Consider the following 27,175-nt stretch of genomic DNA (forward strand, 5'->3'; position numbering starts at 1 on the left):
GATGTCTACCATGTCATCATCGTCAAAGAAATTATTTAACACCCTACTGGACCCCGGGTGATGCGTCCTCGCGGTGCCCTGTCTATCCAAGCCGTCATTTAGGACGGCATTAAAGTCACCGCCTCATAGCACCGTGGTGCAGCCAGTAGCTCTAACCTTGGCCCAGAGATCCTGAAAAAAGTCGGGGAATAAGTATTAGGTCCATAAACTGCCAGAATGGACATCAAATTGCCCCCCAGGTGTCCCAGCAAAATAATGTAATGACCCTCTGGATCAAGGTGGAGTTCCTTTTCCCTCCAATCTAAGCCTCTCTTTATCAGCACCGCCACCCCTCTAGAGTAATTAGAATTGACTGACACATATACTGTGCCCCAGCGTCTATGTTGGAGTTTTCCAGAGGGCTGAGATCTCAGGTGCATCTCTTGCAGTAAGCAGAGATCAATATTGTGTCTGGTGAGGCATGCATGTACCAACCTAGCTTTTCTACTGTCATTCAGATCGCGTATGTTCCATGTTAAGCAATTCACTTGTGTAACGTGTGTAACTGTGGGAACGCAAATGTGCCAATGCTACATCCTGACCATCGTGTGTGTGTCTCCGTCTCTACTGCAATCAGCATTTCTTTACGTGGCATAGCACAGAAGGAAAAATAAACCCTCCCTCCAGGACCCTCCCACCCACATCAACTCCCCAATCAGGTTGAAGCATGACCCCCCCTCCCCCCACCCATAGGCCCAAACCCAACATCTTAGAGGGAAATTTCCCATGGGGACGAACGAGAGCCGGCCAACTTCCCTACCATAGCAGGGTGACCGAGATACTGCAAGGGATAAAACCCGCAACTCAACAGAACAGAAACGGAGAGCAGGCACATCCTGGGTGAAGTGCAACAGAACTTAGCCTGCAGTGACATTCAAACTGTAACCCACCTCTTCCACCACCCAAAAACCGTCAGTGCTAGCATAATGGCCTGGCAGACGCTGCAACAGTGAAAAGGAATGAAAAATAGGAGAAAACAAAATGAACATAGTGCAGCATCAACAGCAATTTACTACATTAGAGCACCAATCGCGAGCTAATAAAAGTAAGAGAGCATCATGAGGACCTGGTATATTGACAATTACATTTGCACAGGAGACCAACCAGTAACCAAAAGTACAATAAAGTAGAAGCGACAATACACTTTGTGAAAAATGGGAAAACATTTCCACTGGCTAACTCTCAAAATCAATCCGGCCCGAAGCAACCAGTCATTGTCACTTAGCAGTAGTGAAGCGGCAGCGTCGGGCCTGGGACTGGATTTACCGTGCCTTCCACCCACATGTTTGGCAAATTTCAGGGCAGACTTGGCATCCGTGAAGAAGTGCGCAGAGCCATCCTGTGATACTTTAAGTTTAGCAGGGTAGAGCAAGGAATACGGGATCTGCGCTTGGAGTAGGATACTCTTTGCTGGTAGAAATTCACGTCTGCCACTTGGACGGCAGGGGTGGAGTCCGGGTAGAAGGCGATCTGGTTTCCTTGGTGCGCTATGGTCCCCATAGCACGTGCTTGGTGCAAAATCGCATCCCGGTCCTGGTAGTTCAATAGTCTGGCCAAAAAAGGCCGTGGAGAGGCTCCAACTGGTGGCTTCGCTCCTAAAGTGCGGTGGGCCCTCTCCACCCCGAACACCGGTGACAGATGCGCAGCAAAGAGATCCCATAGTAGGACTGCAACAAAGGACTCCATTTTTGTAATCACTGTTGTCTCTGGAATCCCCGTGATGCGCAGGTTGTTCCGGCGGGATCTGACCTCTAAATCCTTGTTCTTGGCCCTGATCACAGACAGGAGACGATCCATTTGCGACAGCTGGTCCTTGGTCTCCACCTGGAAATCATAGAAGTCCGACTATTTATTCTCTAAGACATCCAGTCTGTGTTCGTGGACTCTTACTTGGGTTTTTACTGACTCCATCTGGGACGTTAAATTGTCCAACTTGGCATCGATAGTGCGCAAACTCGATCGCATTTCTAACATAAGCGAGTGAATGTCCTCACCCTGATCGCCTTGGTGTCCCCCGGTTGCACTGCCGATGGACTGTTCAGAGTCAGATTCAACATGCCTGGTGGAACAGCGCTGCTCGAATTTTATTTTAGGTTGTTTAGCGTCTGGTTTGCCCATGACTAGGTTATAGCGTGTCTTCACCTAAAAGTGCTTGAAAGGGCCCAGAAGGACCCCCACCTCCACAAACCAGCAAGGCAAGGCTTCCACAACTGCGCAGGTTTCAGCACTGCACCTACGCGTCCAATGGGCGCCACAATGCTCAACTCGAGTCGCATCGACAGCTCACAGGCCCATGCTGAGCCTCTACTGATGCGTTGTGCGCCCTGGGAGAAAATATGCCCTATTAGCAAAAATAAATGCAGGCCATTATCCACCTTTTTGGATGTTGTCTGCCACCCTGCTGCATTAACAAAGTCGTATAAGGACGGGCGAGCTGCTCCTCAACCACTTGCAGTATGCCACCAAGGCCCGACCAGGCCTCTGAGTTTCAGTGCTCAGCCCAAATCAAATTAGTACAGCCAAAATGGTGACCAACTGACGGTGGAGGCAGTATTCAGGTCAACAGTGTTGCATACAGAACACCTCACAGCACCGGCACGCCAGCGCTGCTATCAGAATCCATTCCTCACTGTGTACGGATCGACGCACCGCAGCCTAGGGCGGAGTGGCTCGGGAGTCACAAATCAGCGCCGACGGGTGCAGACCATGCCTCTACAAAATGGCACCCAACGAAGCCAGAGCACACCTTTCACAACCCAGGGTGCCGAAGATCCTCACGGGGGCAGCCTCGAGCAATAGCCCCGAGGCAGCCTTCAATCCGCTGCTACCTCTTATCCCCTGCCAACGCAGCTGATGTTTCCTTCCCAGGAATTATCACCGGACCTTCACCCAAAACTCCGGGCTGAAATGACGTAGCTGTCCCGACCGGCCATGCCTAGGCTCCTCCGCACCAACAGCTCCGCAATGCAGCCATCACAGAGAGCAGGCGCCCGGTTCTCCCCAGAGAAGCGACGACAGGAGCAGATTGCCGGCACTTCAGTAGACTGCCACCCAATCTCAGCGAACAGGTAGGCCACGCCTATAGGCCCCCTGCAGATCCCCGGCATCAAGTGAAGGGGTCTGCCGCAGTCAAGCTCCGCGGCTTAGCGCCGATCCCAGGTCCCAGAGCACAGGGCAGACAGCTCTGCAGGCAGGCTATGTAAATCTTTAAAAATCTCCCTGGTGATTACCGCTATAGTAGTGCCCCTTGGGCAGTGCAGATAGCAGCGTTTCGTCCCATTGGGATGTCCGGATTAGTGTAGGATAATGTCTTGGCCGGCAGAGCTCGCTCACAGAGTGGCCATTCTGCAGCACAGCAAGCCACGCCCCGGCTGTTAACACATTTAGAGGAAGAATAATCACACTAATTGTTAGACCTGTCAGTCATAGGGTGGTCTTCCCCCAAGTAGTTTGCCTGCTTACCTCCACTTTTTGCTGACTCTTTTTGTTGGCCTAAGGACTGAAGCACTTTACCCACTGCTGACCAGTGCTAAAGTGCATGTGCTTCTCTACTAAACATGGTTGCATTGGAACAGTCACAATTGGAATATTTAATTTATCTGTAAGTACTTAGTAGAGTGTGCTACCTGAGCCCAAGGCGTATATATTAAATGCTACTAGTGGGCCTTTAGCACTAATTGTGTCACCCACAGAAGTAGCCCTTTGCCGAGCTCTAAACTCCCCTTTTATTACATGTAAGTCACCCCTAAAGTAGGCATTAGGTAGCCTATAGAGCAGGGTGTTGTATAAATAAAAGCTAGGACATTTACCATTATATTTTTCATATCCTGGTAGTGAAAAACAGCCAAATTCATGTTTCACTGCTATGAGGCCTACTCTTATAGGTTAACATGGGGAGTTCAATCAAGCTATCAATCAAAAGTAGGATTTAGAAAGTGGGGATTGTCACAGAGCGGGTTTTCAGGCGCTTTGATGTAGGTCTCAGTCTAAGAGCCAGGTCTTTAACCCCTTCCTAAAGTCGTTCAGTGGTGGCAAGGTGCGGAGGGGGAGGGTTTCAAACTTTGGTGCTGAGATAGGTGAGGGAGCGTCCTCTGGCACGGCAGAGGCATATGCATGGGATCTGTGCGAGGGCGAGGTGTGCATTGTGGAGGTTTCTGGGGAGTCAGTGGAAGTGTACACGGTGGTTCATATAGGCAGGTCCTTGGTTATGGAGGGCTTTGTTGGCATGTGTCATGAGCTTGTACTGGCATCTCTTCTGTACCGGAAGCCAGTGGAGGTCCTTCAGATGCTAGGGGATGTGGGTTCTCCTGGCCAGGCGGAGGATTAGTCTATGGTTGTGTCCTGGATTGTCTGGAGTCTTTGCATGAGTTTGGTGGTGGTCCCTGCATATAGTGCGGTGCCATAGTCCAGCCTGCTGGTGATGAGCGCCTGCGTTGACCTCTTCCTGGTTTTGATGGGTTGCCACTTTAATGTTTTGCAGAGCATGGGGAGCGTGTGGAAACAGGCAGAGGAGACAGCATTGATGTGAGACTTTACTGTTGAGGATGATGCTGAGGTTGTGGGCATAGTCTTTCGGTGTCGGGGTGGGTACGAGTTCCGACAGCCACCAGGAGTCATTCCAGAGGGCAGTGTATTTGCAGAGGATGAGGACTTCTGTCTCATCCATGTTGAGGTTGTGGCAGTTGCACTTCATCAATGCTGAGATGTTTTTCATACAGTTGTGGAAGTTTGTCTTCGTCAAGGTGGGGTCTGCTGAGAGCAATAGGATGAGCTGAGTGTCATCAGCAAAGGACATGATGTTCATGTGAGATCTGACGATGTCTGCTAGTCGTGTCATGTGAATTTTGAAGAGGGTAGTGCTGGGGGATTTGCTTTGGGAAATCAGCAGATGTTGTGCTTGACTTGTGATGTAAAGGGAGGACGTTGGATACTCTGGGAGCGCCCCTTGAAAAAGGATCCATTGATTTGAGTGTGTCTTTGGTTACACCAATCTGGCATAGGCAAACGATGAGAGTGTAGTGGGAGATTGTGTCAAAGGCTGTGGAGAGGTCAAGCAGGATCAGTACTGCTGATTTTCCTCAATCGAGCAGGGTGAGGTTTTATTTTTTTGACGCAACTAGGGTTATATCAGTGCTGTTGTTGGTTTGGAATACTAATTGGGAGGGTTCTCTCCAGGTTGGAGATTAATGGCCTTCTCCAGGACTTTAGTGGGGAAGGGGAGCAATGAGATGGGACTGCAGTCCTGGAGTTTGTTAGGGACTGCCAAGGGTTTTTTGAGGAGGGATCTGTCTCCAGGCCTCAGAAAAGGTGTCAGAGGTTAATAAAGCATTAAGGATGAAAGGGAGTTGGTTACTGATCTCGTCTCTTCCTAGGTTGAAGAGTGGCTGAGTGTGTTGTGTAGTTCCTATAGCCCTATATAGGTTCTGCACGTTAGGATCTCATATACTGTAGCTTTTGGACTGAGTCGATCGGCCACTTTTGCATATGCTAACCATGTCGTAGTGTATTTTTACCTTACTAGCTCAGAGGCCACATTAGAAACTTCTTAGCAACAAGAAGGGAATAGTTTCTGGCAATCTTGCAACATGAAAAACCCTGATTCCTCAGAATTGTTGAAAAACAAGAGATAACTCAGTTTTAGTTGTGCATGCTTAGATTCTCAGGAGTACACAAGAATAACAGACGGGTGTTTCAATAAGTATTCAATGAACAGTCTCATATTTCATGTAAATGATATGAGCTGTTACAATCGTTAGACAGTATATAAGATATATAATGCATATTAAATCGAGCAAGAAGAAATAGTAGTGCTCTAACATTGCTCACGGTTCATAAATACTTTTGTATAGATAAAAATGATGTTTCTTTAAAATGACAGATACAAGTACAAGTAAACGTACAGTTTAAAAGCGCAGTTAAATGATTAAACCTTCGGAAGTGTTTCTCCTACCCAAATGCATTCCTACCCACTCCTGCCCCTGAATCCAAACCCAGGTAAAGATGTAGGTGCAGGGGTAGATGAAGACACTGAAGGCTATAGGATGAATTTCTATAGTTGGGGGTGAAGAGCTGGACCAGTCCTGAATAGTCCTGATGCATGAAGTGTGTATGGCTAAGTGTTGGAGATAGTTAAGAGCCTAGTAACTTGGAGTTTCTCTAAGTCTAAACTAGTCTCTATTCTCAAAAAGTTTAGAGTCTAAAATAGTAGCAATCGCCAAGAGTCTCTAAAAGAAGAAGTCAAGTCCATACCTGAGAATGAAAGAAGTCGGGTCTCTGCTCGGGTCTTGAATTCTAAGTCCCCGCCAGGGGAAGTAGAACACTGCCCGTTGTAGCCTTGGGACTAGGAGACATAATATTGTCCTTAGTGCATCGTCAGTCCGTCAGTCCAGGAATGAAACGCTCCTCAGAAGTCAAGGTCTCCTCTAATTTGCTTCAGCAAAAGGTCGGATATTTATAGTAGGCTATGGGCAGGTATGACGTGGTTTCGGTCTGAGAAAGACGCCACTAATGTACCTACAGTGAAAGAAGATGGCGGAATTCCTAAAAAGCTAAAGGAACTGGTATCATTGTGACGGGTAAGGTGGACAGATGTAGGTAAGTAGGTGTCATAACCTTCATAGAGAAGTTCCTGTCGGAAGGTGGTGTGCTTGGTGTCAAAGTGCATGCCGCATGATGACCCGGTAATACACATTGTCTATGTCTATAGTCAATTGTGGAAATGGAACCGGAAGTTATGTCCAAATATGGGTATCGTAAATAAGTGTACATAGATGCATGTCATACAATAACGGCATGATACTACGAGCCTACAGTGGGACCCTTATCTGAAACACAACAAGGGCAGGGGTCAGTGCTGTCCCTGAGTGGATAGCGTTCCTCAGGGTTGCCGTCTTTGGTGTGCTGAGATGTTTCCATGCAGTGAGTGGTTGATCATCAATGGGGTTAATCTGAGACAGAGGGTTTCAGAGGGTAGGGGATCAAATTTTTTTATAGATGGTCGCTATCGTGTTGTGGAAGTGGTCAGCGAGGGCGTTGCAGAGTTCCTGTGATGATGAGATGGAGATTCCCGTGGCCGACAGGCAGATGAATTCTCTGACATTGGTGAAGAATTGCTCAGCTTGTTTGGTGCTGGTGTCGATCAGGTGGGTCAGGGCCTATTTCATTGCAGCTTTGATCTATTGGTGGTAGTTGCTGAGGGCTGATTTGAAGGTGGTTCGGTGTGTATTGTTACTGCAAGTACGCCATCTTTTTTCTAGTTGTTTGCATATGCGTTTTGACAGCTGCGTTTCCGGGGTATACCAGCTGGCTTGTTTGGAGGATTACAGTGTTGCTTGCATCTGGTGGAATGTCACAAACAAATGTTGGTGAGGTGCTACAAGCACTTTGGCCTACAAAGAGGCGAAACATCTACAGCCATATCTAGTTCAAAGGCAATGAGGAATTAGCCAAGGTGAAAGCAGGGAAAGCACAAATTAGGCACAACACAACATTGTGTTGGATCACATGATGGCACACATATCAATCAATCAATCAATCAGAAGATTTGTAAAGCACACTACTCACCCATAGGGGTCTCAAGGTACTGGGGGGTGGATGCTGCTTCTGCTCTAATAGCCAGATCTTGAGTAGTCTTCTGAAGGTTAGCAGGTCCTGGGTTCATATTACGGGGTCGATTACGATGGCGGACGGAAGGAGGACCGCCGGCCTGGAGTAGGAGGAAAATGCCTTTTAACAGTCCGCCAGCCGCGGCCAGTCCGTCTGCCATATTAGGATGGGAAGCAGTGTCAATTTTCCGTACGCCGCGGAAGAACATGCACCGCTGCGGAAATATACCCGGCCCCGCGGCGGACGTAACCAATCCAGAGACACCGCCGTACGGAATGACGTCTCCGACGGTCCTCCAAATCATGATGGCGGAAAAGACACAGCAAATCGCATGTCTTGGGTCATGATCGTTTGTCTACTGTTGTGTTCAATTGGTATTTGTAAGATTTTTAATGTATATTTATGTATATATATGTTTGTCGCTTTTTACAGCCCTGACGAAGTTCCACAAGGTTAATGAAACGAAACGCGTTGGCTGTGCCTGTATTTGAAAAAAACTGCTAATAAAGAAGAAGATAAACAATACACTTTCTTTCCTTTGGACTCTAATTGTGTGCACCTTCCACTTTTGCGTTTGTATCTTTGACCTAAACACCTATTGGTAGCAGGTGTAGGAAGAAGTTTGCACCACCCAAAACTTAGAAACACGGAACTAGTAGTGCTTGACCTGGTCTGCTGCCTTGACCCTTTCTGGTATTTCGCAGCGGAAAAACCACCAGCCTGAACACAGCGGATTCACCACTGCGGAGAAGCAAAACATTGCAGGGATACCCAGCACAGGCAGATCGCCGTCATGGATCCAGCTCTACACGCATTTCCGCTCCTCTTCGTGCTCCACCACCAGCAAGTCAGGGACCGTCGCCGCCGACGACGCAGGTACGCAACCCAAACACACCAATCGCTGTCGGAAGGGGAGTACCTACCGGGGCAGTGACATGGGGAGGGGCATGTTGGAGAAACAGCATTTACGATAGCACCAATATATCAACAATGCAAGGAGACAACCAGGAATGACACTGAGAAACCACTACACAGGAATAACTTGCTTTATTGCACATAATAGGGGTTGACTCCTAGAGTAGCCAGGAGCATGGGCACTGGATAGAACAAAACAGGTACATCTGAGGCAGCACATGAGAGGGCACAATGCAGTATCATAACAGCAACAGGGGAGTGTTCATAACAAAACAGGTACATCAGAGGCAGCACATGAGAGGGGCTAAGTGCATCAACAGTCCGTGGCAAAGAACAGGTACATCTGAGGCAGCACATGAGAGGGGCTAACTGCATCAACAGTCCGTGACAAAGAACAGGTACATCTGAGGCAGCATATGAGAGGGGCTAAGTGCATCAACAGTCCATGGCAAAGAACAGGTACATCTGAGGCAGCACATGAGAGGGGCTAAGTGCATCAACAGTTCATGACAAAGAACAGGTACATCTGAGGCAGCACATGAGAGGGGCTAAGTGCATCAACAGTCCATGGCACAGAACAGGTACATCTGAGGCAGCACATGAGAGGGGCTAAGTGCATCAACAGTCCATGGCAAAGTACAGGTACATCAGAGGCAGCACATGAGAGGGGCTAAGTGCATCAACAGTCCATGGCACAGAGCAGGTACATCTGAGGCAGCACATGAGAGGGGCTAACTGCATCAACAGTCCATGGCAAAGAACAGGTACATCTGAGGCAGCACATGAGAGGGGCTAAGTGCATCAACAGTCCATGGCAAAGAACAGGTACATCAGAGGCAGCACATGAGAGGGGCTGAGTGCATCAACAGTCCATGGCACAGAGCAGGTACATCTGAGGCACCACTTGAAAGAGGCTAAGTGTATCAACAGTTCATGGCAAAGAACAGGTACATCTGAGGCAGCACATGAGAAGGGCTAAGTGCATCAACAGTCCTTGGCACATAACAGGTACATCTGAGGCAGCACATGAGAGGGGCTAAGTGCATCAACAGTCCATGGCAAAGAACAGGTACATCAGAGGCAGCACATGAGAGGGGCTAAGTGCATCAACCGTCTATGGCACAGAGCAGGTACATCTGAGGCAGCACATGAGAGGGGCTAAGTGCATCAACAGTCCATGGCAAAGAACATGTACATCTGAGGCAGCACATGAGAGGGGCACAGAGCAGCAACAGTCCATGGCACAGAACAGGTACATCTGAGGCAGCACATGAGAGGGGCAGAGAGCATCAACAGTCCATGGAAAAGAACTGGTACATCAGAGGCAGCACATGAGAGGGGCACAGAGCATCAACAGTCCATGGCACAGAGGAGTACATCAGAGGCAGCACATGAGAGGGGCACAGAGCATCAACAGTCCATGGCACAGAGCAGGTACATCTGAGGCAGCACATGAGAGGGCACAATGCAGTATCATAACAGCAACAGGGCAGTGTTCATAACAGAACAGGGACATCTAAGGCAACACATGAGAGGGGCTAAGTGCATCAACAGTCCATGGAACAGAGCAGGTACATCTGAGGCAGCACATGAGAGGGCACAATGCAGTATCATAACATCAACAGGGAAGTGTTCATAACAGAACAGGTACATCAGAGGCAGCACATGAGAGGGGCTAAGTGCATCAACAGTCCTTGGCAAAGAACAGGTACATCTGAGGCAGCACATGAGAGGGGCACAGAGTATCAACAGTCCATGGTACAGAACAAGTACATCTGAGGCAGCACATGAGAGGGGCACAGAGCATCAACAGTCCATGGCACAGAACAAGTACATCAGAGGCAGCACATTAGAGGGGCTAAGTGCATCAACAGTCCATGGCACAGAACAGGTACATCTGAGGCAGCACATGAGAGGGGCTAAGTACATCAACAGTCCATGGCAAAGAACAAGTACATCTGAGGCAGCACATGAAAAGGGCTAATTGCATCAACAGTCCATGGCACAGAACAGGTACATCTGAGGCAGCACATGAGAGCGGCTAATTGCATTACCAGTCCATGGCAAAGAACAGGTACATCTGAAGCAGCACATGAGAGGGGATAAGTGCATCAACAGTCCATGGCACAGAGCAGGTACATCTGAGGCAGCACATGAGAGGGCACAATGCAGTATCATAACAGCAACAGGGCAGTGTTCATAACAAAACAGGTACATCAGAGGCAGCACATGAGAGGGGCTAAGTGCATCAACAGTCTATGGCACAGAGCAGGTACATCTGAGGCAGCATATGAGAGGGACTAAGTGCATCAACAGTCCATGGCAAATAACAGGTACATCTGAGGCAGCACATGAGAGGGGCTAAGTGTATCAACAGTTCATGGCAAGGAACAGGTACATCTGAGGCAGCACATGAGAGGGGCTAAGTGCATCAACAGTCCATGGCACAGAACAGGTACATCTGAGGCAGCACATGAGAGGGGCTAAGTGCATCAACAGTCCATGGCAAAGTACAGGTACATCAGAGGCAGCACATGAGAGGGGCTAAGTGCATCAACAGTCCATGGCACAGAGCAGGTACATCTGAGGCAGCACATGAGAGGGGCTAACTGCATCAACAGTCCATGGCAAAGAACAGGTACATCTGAGGCAGCACATGAGAGGGGCTAAGTGCATCAACAGTCCATGGCAAAGAACAGGTACATCAGAGGCAGCACATGAGAGGGGCTGAGTGCATCAACAGTCCATGGCACAGAGCAGGTACATCTGAGGCACCACTTGAAAGAGGCTAAGTGTATCAACAGTTCATGGCAAAGAACAGGTACATCTGAGGCAGCACATGAGAAGGGCTAAGTGCATCAACAGTCCTTGGCACATAACAGGTACATCTGAGGCAGCACATGAGAGGGGCTAAGTGCATCAACAGTCCATGGCAAAGAACAGGTACATCAGAGGCAGCACATGAGAGGGGCTAAGTGCATCAACAGTCTATGGCACAGAGCAGGTACATCTGAGGCAGCACATGAGAGGGGCTAAGTGCATCAACAGTCCATGGCAAAGAACATGTACATCTGAGGCAGCACATGAGAGGGGCACAGAGCATCAACAGTCCATGGCACAGAGAAGTACATCAGAGGCAGCACATGAGAGGGGCACAGAGCATCAACAGTCCATGGCACAGAGCAGGTACATCTGAGGCAGAACATGAGAGGGGCACAGAGCATCAACAGTCCATGGCACAGAGCAGGTACATCTGAGGCAGCACATGAGAGGGCACAATGCAGTATCATAACAGCAACAGGGCAGTGTTCATAACAGAACAGGGACATCTAAGGCAACACATGAGAGGGGCTAAGTGCATCAACAGTCCATGGAACAGAGCAGGTACATCTGAGGCAGCACATGAGAGGGCACAATGCAGTATCATAACATCAACAGGGAAGTGTTCATAACAGAACAGGTACATCAGAGGCAGCACATGAGAGGGGCTAAGTGCATCAACAGTCCTTGGCAAAGAACAGGTACATCTGAGGCAGCACATGAGAGGGGCACAGAGTATCAACAGTCCATGGTGCAGAACAAGTACATCTGAGGCAGCGCATGAGAGGGGCACAGAGCATCAACAGTCCATGGCACAGAACAAGTACATCAGAGGCAGCACATTAGAGGGGCTAAGTGCATCAACAGTCCATGGCACAGAACAGGTACATCTGAGGCAGCACATGAGAGGGGCTAAGTACATCAACAGTCCATGGCAAAGAACAAGTACATCTGAGGCAGCACATGAAAAGGGCTAATTGCATCAACAGTCCATGGCACAGAACAGGTACATCTGAGGCAGCACATGAGAGCGGCTAATTGCATTACCAGTCCATGGCAAAGAACAGGTACATCTGAAGCAGCACATGAGAGGGCACAATGCAGTATCATAACAGCAACAGGGCAGTGTTCATAACAAAACAGGTACATCAGAGGCAGCACATGAGAGGGGCTAAGTGCATCAACAGTCCATGGCACAGAGCAGGTACATCTGAGGCAGCACATCAGAGGTGCTAACTGCATCAACAGTCCATAGCAAAGAACAGGTACATCTGAGGCAGCACATGAGAGGGGCTAACTGCATCAACAGTCCATGGCAAAGAAGAGATACATCTGAGGCAGCATATGAGAGGGGCTAAGTGCATCAACAGTCCATGGCAAATAACAGGTACATCTGAGGCAGCACATGAGAGGGGCTAAGTGCATCAACAGTTCATGGCAAGGAACAGGTACATCTGAGGCAGCACATGAGAGGGGCTAAGTGCATCAACAGTCTATGGCACAGAGCAGGTACATCTGAGGCAGCATATGAGAGGGGCTAAGTGCATCAACAGTCCATGGCAAATAACAGGTACATCTGAGGCAGCACATGAGAGGGGCTAAGTGCATCAACAGTTCATGGCAAGGAACAGGTACATCTGAGGCAGCACATGAGAGGGGCTAAGTGCATCAACAGTCCATGGCACAGAACAGGTACATCTGAGGCAGCACATGAGAGGGGCTAAGTGCATCAACAGTCCATGGCAAAGTACAGGTACATCAGAGGCAGCACATGAGAGGGGCTAAGTGCATCAACAGTCCATGGCACAGAGCAGGTACATCTGAGGCAGCACATGAGAGGGGCTAACTGCATCAACAGTCCATGGCAAAGAACAGGTACATCTGAGGCAGCACATGAGAGGGGCACAGAGCATCAACAGTCCATGGCACAGAGCAGGTACATCTGAGGCAGAACATGAGAGGGGCACAGAGCATCAACAGTCCATGGCACAGAGCAGGTACATCTGAGGCAGCACATGAGAGGGCACAATGCAGTATCATAACAGCAACAGGGCAGTGTTCATAACAGAACAGGGACATCTAAGGCAACACATGAGAGGGGCTAAGTGCATCAACAGTCCATGGAACAGAGCAGGTACATCTGAGGCAGCACATGAGAGGGCACAATGCAGTATCATAACATCAACAGGGAAGTGTTCATAACAGAACAGGTACATCAGAGGCAGCACATGAGAGGGGCTAAGTGCATCAACAGTCCTTGGCAAAGAACAGGTACATCTGAGGCAGCACATGAGAGGGGCACAGAGTATCAACAGTCCATGGTGCAGAACAAGTACATCTGAGGCAGCACATGAGAGGGGCACAGAGCATCAACAGTCCATGGCACAGAACAAGTACATCAGAGGCAGCACATTAGAGGGCCTAAGTGCATCAACAGTCCATGGCACAGAACAAGTACATCAGAGGCAGCACATTAGAGGGCCTAAGTGCATCAACAGTCCATGGAACAGAGCAGGTACATCTGAGGCAGCACATGAGAGGGCACAATGCAGTATCATAACATCAACAGGGAAGTGTTCATAACAGAACAGGTACATCAGAGGCAGCACATGAGAGGGGCTAAGTGCATCAACAGTCCTTGGCAAAGAACAGGTACATCTGAGGCAGCACATGAGAGGGGCACAGAGTATCAACAGTCCATGGTACAGAACAAGTACATCTGAGGCAGCACATGAGAGGGGCACAGAGCATCAACAGTCCATGGCACAGAACAAGTACATCAGAGGCAGCACATTAGAGGGGCTAAGTGCATCAACAGTCCATGGCACAGAACAGGTACATCTGAGGCAGCACATGAGAGGGGCTAAGTACATCAACAGTCCATGGCAAAGAACAAGTACATCTGAGGCAGCACATGAAAAGGGCTAATTGCATCAACAGTCCATGGCACAGAACAGGTACATCTGAGGCAGCACATGAGAGCGGCTAATTGCATTACCAGTCCATGGCAAAGAACAGGTACATCTGAAGCAGCACATGAGAGGGGATAAGTGCATCAACAGTCCATGGCACAGAGCAGGTACATCTGAGGCAGCACATGAGAGGGCACAATGCAGTATCATAACAGCAACAGGGCAGTGTTCATAACAAAACAGGTACATCAGAGGCAGCACATGAGAGGGGCTAAGTGCATCAACAGTCTATGGCACAGAGCAGGTACATCTGAGGCAGCATATGAGAGGGACTAAGTGCATCAACAGTCCATGGCAAATAACAGGTACATCTGAGGCAGCACATGAGAGGGGCTAAGTGTATCAACAGTTCATGGCAAGGAACAGGTACATCTGAGGCAGCACATGAGAGGGGCTAAGTGCATCAACAGTCCATGGCACAGAACAGGTACATCTGAGGCAGCACATGAGAGGGGCTAAGTGCATCAACAGTCCATGGCAAAGTACAGGTACATCAGAGGCAGCACATGAGAGGGGCTAAGTGCATCAACAGTCCATGGCACAGAGCAGGTACATCTGAGGCAGCACATGAGAGGGGCTAACTGCATCAACAGTCCATGGCAAAGAACAGGTACATCTGAGGCAGCACATGAGAGGGGCTAAGTGCATCAACAGTCCATGGCAAAGAACAGGTACATCAGAGGCAGCACATGAGAGGGGCTGAGTGCATCAACAGTCCATGGCACAGAGCAGGTACATCTGAGGCACCACTTGAAAGAGGCTAAGTGTATCAACAGTTCATGGCAAAGAACAGGTACATCTGAGGCAGCACATGAGAAGGGCTAAGTGCATCAACAGTCCTTGGCACATAACAGGTACATCTGAGGCAGCACATGAGAGGGGCTAAGTGCATCAACAGTCCATGGCAAAGAACAGGTACATCAGAGGCAGCACATGAGAGGGGCTAAGTGCATCAACAGTCTATGGCACAGAGCAGGTACATCTGAGGCAGCACATGAGAGGGGCTAAGTGCATCAACAGTCCATGGCAAAGAACATGTACATCTGAGGCAGCACATGAGAGGGGCACAGAGCATCAACAGTCCATGGCACAGAGAAGTACATCAGAGGCAGCACATGAGAGGGGCACAGAGCATCAACAGTCCATGGCACAGAGCAGGTACATCTGAGGCAGAACATGAGAGGGGCACAGAGCATCAACAGTCCATGGCACAGAGCAGGTACATCTGAGGCAGCACATGAGAGGGCACAATGCAGTATCATAACAGCAACAGGGCAGTGTTCATAACAGAACAGGGACATCTAAGGCAACACATGAGAGGGGCTAAGTGCATCAACAGTCCATGGAACAGAGCAGGTACATCTGAGGCAGCACATGAGAGGGCACAATGCAGTATCATAACATCAACAGGGAAGTGTTCATAACAGAACAGGTACATCAGAGGCAGCACATGAGAGGGGCTAAGTGCATCAACAGTCCTTGGCAAAGAACAGGTACATCTGAGGCAGCACATGAGAGGGGCACAGAGTATCAACAGTCCATGGTGCAGAACAAGTACATCTGAGGCAGCGCATGAGAGGGGCACAGAGCATCAACAGTCCATGGCACAGAACAAGTACATCAGAGGCAGCACATTAGAGGGGCTAAGTGCATCAACAGTCCATGGCACAGAACAGGTACATCTGAGGCAGCACATGAGAGGGGCTAAGTACATCAACAGTCCATGGCAAAGAACAAGTACATCTGAGGCAGCACATGAAAAGGGCTAATTGCATCAACAGTCCATGGCACAGAACAGGTACATCTGAGGCAGCACATGAGAGCGGCTAATTGCATTACCAGTCCATGGCAAAGAACAGGTACATCTGAAGCAGCACATGAGAGGGCACAATGCAGTATCATAACAGCAACAGGGCAGTGTTCATAACAAAACAGGTACATCAGAGGCAGCACATGAGAGGGGCTAAGTGCATCAACAGTCCATGGCACAGAGCAGGTACATCTGAGGCAGCACATCAGAGGTGCTAACTGCATCAACAGTCCATAGCAAAGAACAGGTACATCTGAGGCAGCACATGAGAGGGGCTAACTGCATCAACAGTCCATGGCAAAGAAGAGATACATCTGAGGCAGCATATGAGAGGGGCTAAGTGCATCAACAGTCCATGGCAAATAACAGGTACATCTGAGGCAGCACATGAGAGGGGCTAAGTGCATCAACAGTTCATGGCAAGGAACAGGTACATCTGAGGCAGCACATGAGAGGGGCTAAGTGCATCAACAGTCTATGGCACAGAGCAGGTACATCTGAGGCAGCATATGAGAGGGGCTAAGTGCATCAACAGTCCATGGCAAATAACAGGTACATCTGAGGCAGCACATGAGAGGGGCTAAGTGCATCAACAGTTCATGGCAAGGAACAGGTACATCTGAGGCAGCACATGAGAGGGGCTAAGTGCATCAACAGTCCATGGCACAGAACAGGTACATCTGAGGCAGCACATGAGAGGGGCTAAGTGCATCAACAGTCCATGGCAAAGTACAGGTACATCAGAGGCAGCACATGAGAGGGGCTAAGTGCATCAACAGTCCATGGCACAGAGCAGGTACATCTGAGGCAGCACATGAGAGGGGCTAACTGCATCAACAGTCCATGGCAAAGAACAGGTACATCTGAGGCAGCACATGAGAGGGGCACAGAGCATCAACAGTCCATGGCACAGAGCAGGTACATCTGAGGCAGAACATGAGAGGGGCACAGAGCATCAACAGTCCATGGCACAGAGCAGGTACATCTGAGGCAGCACATGAGAGGGCACAATGCAGTATCATAACAGCAACAGGGCAGTGTTCATAACAGAACAGGGACATCTAAGGCAACACATGAGAGGGGCTAAGTGCATCAACAGTCCATGGAACAGAGCAGGTACATCTGAGGCAGCACATGAGAGGGCACAATGCAGTATCATAACATCAACAGGGAAGTGTTCATAACAGAACAGGTACATCAGAGGCAGCACATGAGAGGGGCTAAGTGCATCAACAGTCCTTGGCAAAGAACAGGTACATCTGAGGCAGCACATGAGAGGGGCACAGAGTATCAACAGTCCATGGTGCAGAACAAGTACATCTGAGGCAGCACATGAGAGGGGCACAGAGCATCAACAGTCCATGGCACAGAACAAGTACATCAGAGGCAGCACATTAGAGGGCCTAAGTGCATCAACAGTCCATGGCACAGAACAGGTACATCTGAGGCAGCACATGAGAGGGGCTAAGTGCATCAACAGTTCATGGCAAGGAACAGGTACATCTGAGGCAGCACATGAGAGGGGCTAAGTGCATCAACAGTCTATGGCACAGAGCAGGTACATCTGAGGCAGCATATGAGAGGGGCTAAGTGCATCAACAGTCCATGGCAAATAACAGGTACATCTGAGGCAGCACATGAGAGGGGCTAAGTGCATCAACAGTTCATGGCAAGGAACAGGTACATCTGAGGCAGCACATGAGAGGGGCTAAGTGCATCAACAGTCCATGGCACAGAACAGGTACATCTGAGGCAGCACATGAGAGGGGCTAAGTGCATCAACAGTCCATGGCAAAGTACAGGTACATCAGAGGCAGCACATGAGAGGGGCTAAGTGCATCAACAGTCCATGGCACAGAGCAGGTACATCTGAGGCAGCACATGAGAGGGGCTAACTGCATCAACAGTCCATGGCAAAGAACAGGTACATCTGAGGCAGCACATGAGAGGGGCACAGAGCATCAACAGTCCATGGCACAGAGCAGGTACATCTGAGGCAGAACATGAGAGGGGCACAGAGCATCAACAGTCCATGGCACAGAGCAGGTACATCTGAGGCAGCACATGAGAGGGCACAATGCAGTATCATAACAGCAACAGGGCAGTGTTCATAACAGAACAGGGACATCTAAGGCAACACATGAGAGGGGCTAAGTGCATCAACAGTCCATGGAACAGAGCAGGTACATCTGAGGCAGCACATGAGAGGGCACAATGCAGTATCATAACATCAACAGGGAAGTGTTCATAACAGAACAGGTACATCAGAGGCAGCACATGAGAGGGGCTAAGTGCATCAACAGTCCTTGGCAAAGAACAGGTACATCTGAGGCAGCACATGAGAGGGGCACAGAGTATCAACAGTCCATGGTGCAGAACAAGTACATCTGAGGCAGCACATGAGAGGGGCACAGAGCATCAACAGTCCATGGCACAGAACAAGTACATCAGAGGCAGCACATTAGAGGGCCTAAGTGCATCAACAGTCCATGGCACAGAACAGGTACATCTGAGGCAGCACATGAGAGGGGCTAAGTACATCAACAGTCCATGGCAAAGAACAAGTACATCTGAGGCAGCACATGAAAAGGGCTAATTGCATCAACAGTCCATGGCACAGAACAGGTACATCTGAGGCAGCACATGAGAGCGGCTAATTGCATTACCAGTCCATGGCAAAGAACAGGTACATCTGAAGCAGCACATGAGAGGGGATAGGTGCATCAACAGTCCATGGCACAGAGCAGGTACATCTGAGGCAGCACATGAGAGGGCACAATGCAGTATCATAACAGCAACAGGGCAGTGTTCATAACAAAACAGGTACATCAGAGGCAGCACATGAGAGGGGCTAAGTGCATCAACAGTCCATGGCACAGAGCAGGTACATCTGAGGCAGCACATCAGAGGTGCTAACTGCATCAACAGTCCATAGCAAAGAACAGGTACATCTGAGGCAGCACATGAGAGGGGCTAACTGCATCAACAGTCCATGGCAAAGAAGAGATACATCTGAGGCAGCATATGAGAGGGGCTAAGTGCATCAACAGTCCATGGCAAATAACAGGTACATCTGAGGCAGCACATGAGAGGGGCTAAGTGCATCAACAGTTCATGGCAAGGAACATGTACATCTGAGGCAGCACATGAGAGGGGCTAAGTGCATCAACAGTCTATGGCACAGAGCAGGTACATCTGAGGCAGCATATGAGAGGGGCTAAGTGCATCAACAGTCCATGACAAATAACAGGTACATCTGAGGCAGCACATGAGAGGGGCTAAGTGCATCAACAGTTCATGGCAAGGAACAGGTACATCTGAGGCAGCACATGAGAGGGGCTAAGTGCATCAACAGTCCATGGCACAGAACAGGTACATCTGAGGCAGCACATGAGAGGGGCTAAGTGCATCAACAGTCCATGGCAAAGTACAGGTACATCAGAGGCAGCACATGAGAGGGGCTAAGTGCATCAACAGTCCATGGCACAGAGCAGGTACATCTGAGGCAGCACATGAGAGGGGCTAACTGCATCAACAGTCCATGGCAAAGAACAGGTACATCTGAGGCAGCACATGAGAGGGGCTAAGTGCATCAACAGTCCATGGCAAAGAACAGGTACATCAGAGGCAGCACATGAGAGGGGCTGAGTGCATCAACTGTCCACGGCACAGAGCAGGTACATCTGAGGCACCACTTGAAATAGGCTAAGTGTATCAACAGTTCATGGCAAAGAACAGGTACATCTGAGGCAGCACATGAGAAGGGCTAAGTGCATCAACAGTCCTTGGCACATAACAGGTACATCTGAGGCAGCACGTGAGAGGGGCTAAGTGCATCAACAGTCCATGGCAAAGAACAGGCACATCAGAGGCAGCACATGAGAGGGGCTAAGTGCATCAACAGTCTATGGCACAGAGCAGGTACATCTGAGGCAGCACATGAGAGGGGCTAAGTGCATCAACAGTCCATGACAAAGAACATGTACATCTGAGGCAGCACATGAGAGGGGCACAGAGCAGCAACAGTCCATGGCACAGAACAGGTACATCTGAGGCAGCACATGAGAGGGGCAGAGAGCATCAACAGTCCATGGCAAAGAACTGGTACATCAGAGGCAGCACATGAGAGGGGCACAGAGCATCAACAGTCCATGGCACAGAGAAGTACATCAGAGGCAGCACATGAGAGGGGCACAGAGCATCAACAGTCCATGGCACAGAGCAGGTACATCTGAGGCAGCACATGAGAGGGCACAATGCAGTATCATAACAGCAACAGGGCAGTGTTCATAACAGAACAGGGACATCTAAGGCAACACATGAGAGGGGCTAAGTGCATCAACAGTCCATGGAACAGAGCAGGTACATCTGAGGCAGCACATGAGAGGGCACAATGCAGTATCATAACATCAACAGGGAAGTGTTCATAACAGAACAGGTACATCAGAGGCAGCACATGAGAGGGGCTCAGTGCATCAACAGTCCTTGGCAAAGAACAGGTACATCTGAGGCAGCACATGAGAGGGGCACAGAGTATCAACAGTCCATGGTACAGAACAAGTACATCTGAGGCAGCACATGAGAGGGGCACAGAGCATCAACAGTCCATGGCACAGAACAAGTACATCAGAGGCAGCACATTAGAGGGGCTAAGTGCATCAACAGTCCATGGCACAGAACAGGTACATCTGAGGCAGCACATGAGAGGGGCTAAGTACATCAACAGTCCATGGCAAAGAACAAGTACATCTGAGGCAGCACATGAAAAGGGCTAATTGCATCAACAGTCCATGGCACAGAACAGGTACGTCTGAGGCAGCACATGAGAGCTGCTAATTGCATTACCAGTCCATGGCAAGGAACAGGTACATCTGAAGCAGCACATGAGAGGGGATAAGTGCATCAACAGTCCATGCCACAGAGCAGGTACATCTGAGGCAGCACATGAGAGGGCACAATGCAGTATCATAACAGCAACAGGGCAGTGTTCATAACAAAACAGGTACATCAGAGGCAGCACATGAGAGGGGCTAAGTGCATCAACAGTCCATGGCACAGAGCAGGTACATCTGAGGCAGTACATCAGAGGTGCTAACTGCATCAACAGTCCATAGCAAAGAACAGGTACATCTGAGGCAGCACATGAGAGGGGCTGACTGCATCAACAGTCCATGGCAAAGAAGAGATACATCTGAGGCAGCATATGAGAGGGGCTAAGTGCATCAACAGTCCATGGCAAATAACAGGTACATCTGAGGCAGCACATGAGAGGGGCTAAGTGCATCAACAGTTCATGGCAAGGAACAGGTACATCTGAGGCAGCACATGAGAGGGGCTAACTGCATCAACAGTCCATGGCAAAGAACAGGTACATCTGAGGCAGCACATGAGAGGGGCTAAGTGCATCAACAGTCCATGGCAAAGAACAGGTACATCAGAGGCAGCACATGAGAGGGGGTGAGTGCATCAACAGTCTATGGCACAGAGCAGGTACATCTGAGGCAGCACTTGAGAGAGGCTAAGTGCATCAACAGTTCATGGCAAAGAACAGGTACATCTGAGGCAGCACATGAGAAGGGCTAAGTGCATCAACAGTCCTTGGCACATAACAGGTACATCTGAGGCAGCACACGAGAGGGGCTAAGTGCATCAACAGTCCATGGCAAAGAACAGGTACATCAGAGGAAGCACATGAGAGGGGCTAAGTGCATCAACAGTCCATGGCACAGAGCAGGTACATCTGAAGCAGCACACGAGAGGGGCTAAGTGCATCAACAGTCCTTAGCAAAGAACATGTACATCTGAGGCAGCACATGAGAGGGGCACAGAGCAGCAACAGTCCATGGCAAAGAACAGGTACATCTGAGGCTGCACATGAGAGGGGCGGAGAGCATCAACAGTCCATGGCACAGAGAAGTACATCAGAGGCAGCACATGAGAGGGGCACAGAGCATCAACAGTCCATGGCAGAGAGCAGGTACATCTGAGGCAGCACATGAGAGGGGCTAAGTGCATCAACACAGCCCATGGAACAAAGCAGGTACATCTGAGGCAGCACATGAGAAGGGCACAGAGCATCAACAGTCCATGGCAAAGAACAGGTACATCTGAGGCAGCACATGAGAGGGGCTAAGTGCAACCCCAGTCAATGGCACAGAGCAGGTACATCTGAGGCAGCACATGAGAGTTCACAATGCAGTATCATAACATCAACAGGGAAGTGTTCATAACAGAACAGGTACATCAGAGGCAGCACATGAGAGGGGCTAAGTGCATCAACAGTCCTTGGCAAAGAACAGGTACATCTGAGGCAGCACATGAGAGGGGCACAGAGCATCAACAGTCCATGGCACAGAACAAGTACATCAGAGGCAGCACATGAGAGGGGCTAAGTGCATCAACAGTCCATGGCACAGAACAGGTAAATCTGTTACAGCACATGACAGGGGCACAGAGCATCAACAGTCCATGGCACAAAACAGGTACATCTGAGGCAGCACATGAGAGGGGCTAAGTTCATCAACAGTCCATGGCACAGAACAGGTACATCCGAGGCAGCACATGAGAGGGGCTAAGTGCATCAACAGTCCATGGCAAAGTACAGGTACATCAGAGGCAGCACATGAGAGGGGCTAAGTGCATCAACAGTCCATGGCACAGAGCAGGTACATCTGAGGCAGCACACACATGAGAGGGGCTAACTGCATCAACAGTCCATGGCAAAGAACAGGTACATCTGAGGCAGCACATGAGAGGGGCTAAGTGCATCAACAGTCCATGGCAAAGAACAGGTACATCAGAGGCAGCACATGAGAGGGGGTGAGTGCATCAACAGTCTATGTCACAGAGCAGGTACATCTGAGGCAGCACTTGAGAGAGGCTAAGTGCATCAACAGTTCATGGCAAAGAACAGGTACATCTGAAGCAGCACATGAGAGGGGCTAAGTGCATCAACAGTCCTTAGCAAAGAACATGTACATCTGAGGCAGCACATGAGAGGGGCACAGAGCAGCAACAGTCCATGGCAAAGAACAGGTACATCTGAGGCTGCACATGAGAGGGGCGGAGAGCATCAACAGTCCATGGCACAGAACTGGTACATCAGAGGCAGCAGATGAGAGGGGCACAGAGCATCAACAGTCCATGGCACAGAGAAGTACATCAGAGGCAGCACATGAGAGGGGCACAGAGCATCAACAGTCCATGGCACAGAGCAGGTACATCTGAGGCAGCACATGAGAGGGGCTAAGTGCATCAACAGTCCATGGCACAGAGCAGGTACATCTGAGGCACCACTTGAAAGAGGCTAAGTGTATCAACAGTTCATGGCAAAGAACAGGTACATCTGAGGCAGCACATGAGAAGGGCTAAGTGCATCAACAGTCCTTGGCACATAACAGGTACATCTGAGGCAGCACATGAGAGGGGCTAAGTGCATCAACAGTCCATGGCAAAGAACAGGTACATCAGAGGCAGCACATGAGAGGGGCTAAGTGCATCAACAGTCTATGGCACAGAGCAGGTACATCTGAGGCAGCACATGAGAGGGGCTAAGTGCATCAACAGTCCATTGTAAAGAACATGTACATCTGAGGCAGCACATGAGAGGGGCACAGAGCAGCAACAGTCCATGGCACAGAACAGGTACATCTGAGGCAGCACATGAGAGGGGCAGAGAGCATCAACAGTCCATGGCAAAGAACTGGTACATCAGAGGAAGCACATGAGAGGGGCACAGAGCATCAACAGTCCATGGCACAGAGAAGTACATCAGAGGCAGCACATGAGAGGGGCACAGAGCATCAACAGTCCATGGCACAGAGCAGGTACATCTGAGGCAGCACATGAGAGGGCACAATGCAGTATCATAACAGCAACAGGGCAGTGTTCATAACAGAACAGGGACATCTAAGGCAACACATGAGAGGGGCTAAGTGCATCAACAGTCCATGGAACAGAGCAGGTACATCTGAGGCAGCACATGAGAGGGCACAATGCAGTATCATAACATCAACAGGGAAGTGTTCATAACAGAACAGGTACATCAGAGGCAGCACATGAGAGGGGCTAAGTGCATCAACAGTCCTTGGCAAAGAACAGGTACATCTGAGGCAGCACATGAGAGGGGCACAGAGTATCAACAGTCCATGGTACAGAACAAGTACATCTGAGGCAGCACATGAGAGGGGCACAGAGCATCAACAGTCCATGGCACAGAACAAGTACATCAGAGGCAGCACATTAGAGGGGCTAAGTGCATCAACAGTCCATGGCACAGAACAGGTACATCCGAGGCAGCACATGAGAGGGGCTAAGTACATCAACAGTCCATTGCAAAGAACAAGTACATCTGTTACAGCACATGACAGGGGCACAGAGCATCAACAGTCCATGGCACAAAACAGGTACATCTGAGGCAGCACATGAGAGGGGCTAAGTTCATCAACAGTCCATGGCACAGAACAGGTACATCCGAGGCAGCACATGAGAGGGGCTAAGTGCATCAACAGTCCATGGCAAAGTACAGGTACATCAGAGGCAGCACATGAGAGGGGCTAAGTGCATCAACAGTCCATGGCACAGAGCAGGTACATCTGAGGCAGCACACACATGAGAGGGGCTAACTGCATCAACAGTCCATGGCAAAGAACAGGTACATCTGAGGCAGCACATGAGAGGGGCTAAGTGCATCAACAGTCCATGGCAAAGAACAGGTACATCAGAGGCAGCACATGAGAGGGGGTGAGTGCATCAACAGTCTATGTCACAGAGCAGGTACATCTGAGGCAGCACTTGAGAGAGGCTAAGTGCATCAACAGTTCATGGCAAAGAACAGGTACATCTGAAGCAGCACATGAGAGGGGCTAAGTGCATCAACAGTCCTTAGCAAAGAACATGTACATCTGAGGCAGCACATGAGAGGGGCACAGAGCAGCAACAGTCCATGGCAAAGAACAGGTACATCTGAGGCTGCACATGAGAGGGGCGGAGAGCATCAACAGTCCATGGCACAGAACTGGTACATCAGAGGCAGCAGATGAGAGGGGCACAGAGCATCAACAGTCCATGGCACAGAGAAGTACATCAGAGGCAGCACATGAGAGGGGCACAGAGCATCAACAGTCCATGGCACAGAGCAGGTACATCTGAGGCAGCACATGAGAGGGGCTAAGTGCATCAACAGTCCATGGCACAGAGCAGGTACATCTGAGGCACCACTTGAAAGAGGCTAAGTGTATCAACAGTTCATGGCAAAGAACAGGTACATCTGAGGCAGCACATGAGAAGGGCTAAGTGCATCAACAGTCCTTGGCACATAACAGGTACATCTGAGGCAGCACATGAGAGGGGCTAAGTGCATCAACAGTCCATGGCAAAGAACAGGTACATCAGAGGCAGCACATGAGAGGGGCTAAGTGCATCAACAGTCTATGGCACAGAGCAGGTACATCTGAGGCAGCACATGAGAGGGGCTAAGTGCATCAACAGTCCATGGCAAAGAACATGTACATCTGAGGCAGCACATGAGAGGGGCACAGAGCAGCAACAGTCCATGGCACAGAACAGGTACATCTGAGGCAGCACATGAGAGGGGCAGAGAGCATCAACAGTCCATGGCAAAGAACTGGTACATCAGAGGAAGCACATGAGAGGGGCACAGAGCATCAACAGTCCATGGCACAGAGAAGTACATCAGAGGCAGCACATGAGAGGGGCACAGAGCATCAACAGTCCATGGCACAGAGCAGGTACATCTGAGGCAGCACATGAGAGGGCACAATGCAGTATCATAACAGCAACAGGGCAGTGTTCATAACAGAACAGGGACATCTAAGGCAACACATGAGAGGGGCTAAGTGCATCAACAGTCCATGGAACAGAGCAGGTACATCTGAGGCAGCACATGAGAGGGCACAATGCAGTATCATAACATCAACAGGGAAGTGTTCATAACAGAACAGGTACATCAGAGGCAGCACATGAGAGGGGCTAAGTGCATCAACAGTCCTTGGCAAAGAACAGGTACATCTGAGGCAGCACATGAGAGGGGCACAGAGTATCAACAGTCCATGGTACAGAACAAGTACATCTGAGGCAGCACATGAGAGGGGCACAGAGCATCAACAGTCCATGGCACAGAACAAGTACATCAGAGGCAGCACATTAGAGGGGCTAAGTGCATCAACAGTCCATGGCACAGAACAGGTACATCCGAGGCAGCACATGAGAGGGGCTAAGTACATCAACAGTCCATTGCAAAGAACAAGTACATCTGAGGCAGCACATGAAAATGGCTAATTGCATCAACAGTCCATGGCACAGAACAGGTACATCTGAGGCAGCACATGAGAGCGGCTAATTGCATTACCAGTCCATGGCAAAGAACAGGTACATCTGAAGCAGCACATGAGAGGGGATAAGTGCATCAACAGTCCATGGCACAGAGCAGGTACATCTGAGGCAGCACATGAGAGGGCACAATGCAGTATCATAACAGCAACAGGGCAGTGTTCATAACAAAACAGGTACATCAGAGGCAGCACATGAGAGGGGCTAAGTGCATCAACAGTCTATGGCACAGAGCAGGTACATCTGAGGCAGCACATGAGAGGGGCTAAGTGCATCAACAGTTCATGGCAAGGAACAGGTACATCTGAGGCAGCACATGAGAGGGGCTAAGTGCATCAACAGTCCATGGCACAGAACAGGTACATCTGAGGCAGCACATGAGAGGGGCTAAGTGCATCAACAGTCCATGGCAAAGTACAGGTACATCAGAGGCAGCACATGAGAGGGGCTAAGTGCATCAACAGTCCATGGCACAGAGCAGGTACATCTGAGGCAGCACATGAGAGGGGCTAACTGCATCAACAGTCCATGGCAAAGAACAGGTACATCTGAGGCAGCACATGAGAGGGGCTAAGTGCATCAACAGTCCATGGCAAAGAACAGGTACATCAGAGGCAGCACATGAGAGGGGCTGAGTGCATCAACAGTCCATGGCACAGAGCAG

The sequence above is a fragment of the Lissotriton vulgaris genome, unplaced genomic scaffold (assembly GCF_964263255.1).
Source record: "Lissotriton vulgaris unplaced genomic scaffold, aLisVul1.2 SCAFFOLD_2516, whole genome shotgun sequence".
NCBI classification, from domain to species: Eukaryota; Metazoa; Chordata; class Amphibia; order Caudata; family Salamandridae; genus Lissotriton; species Lissotriton vulgaris.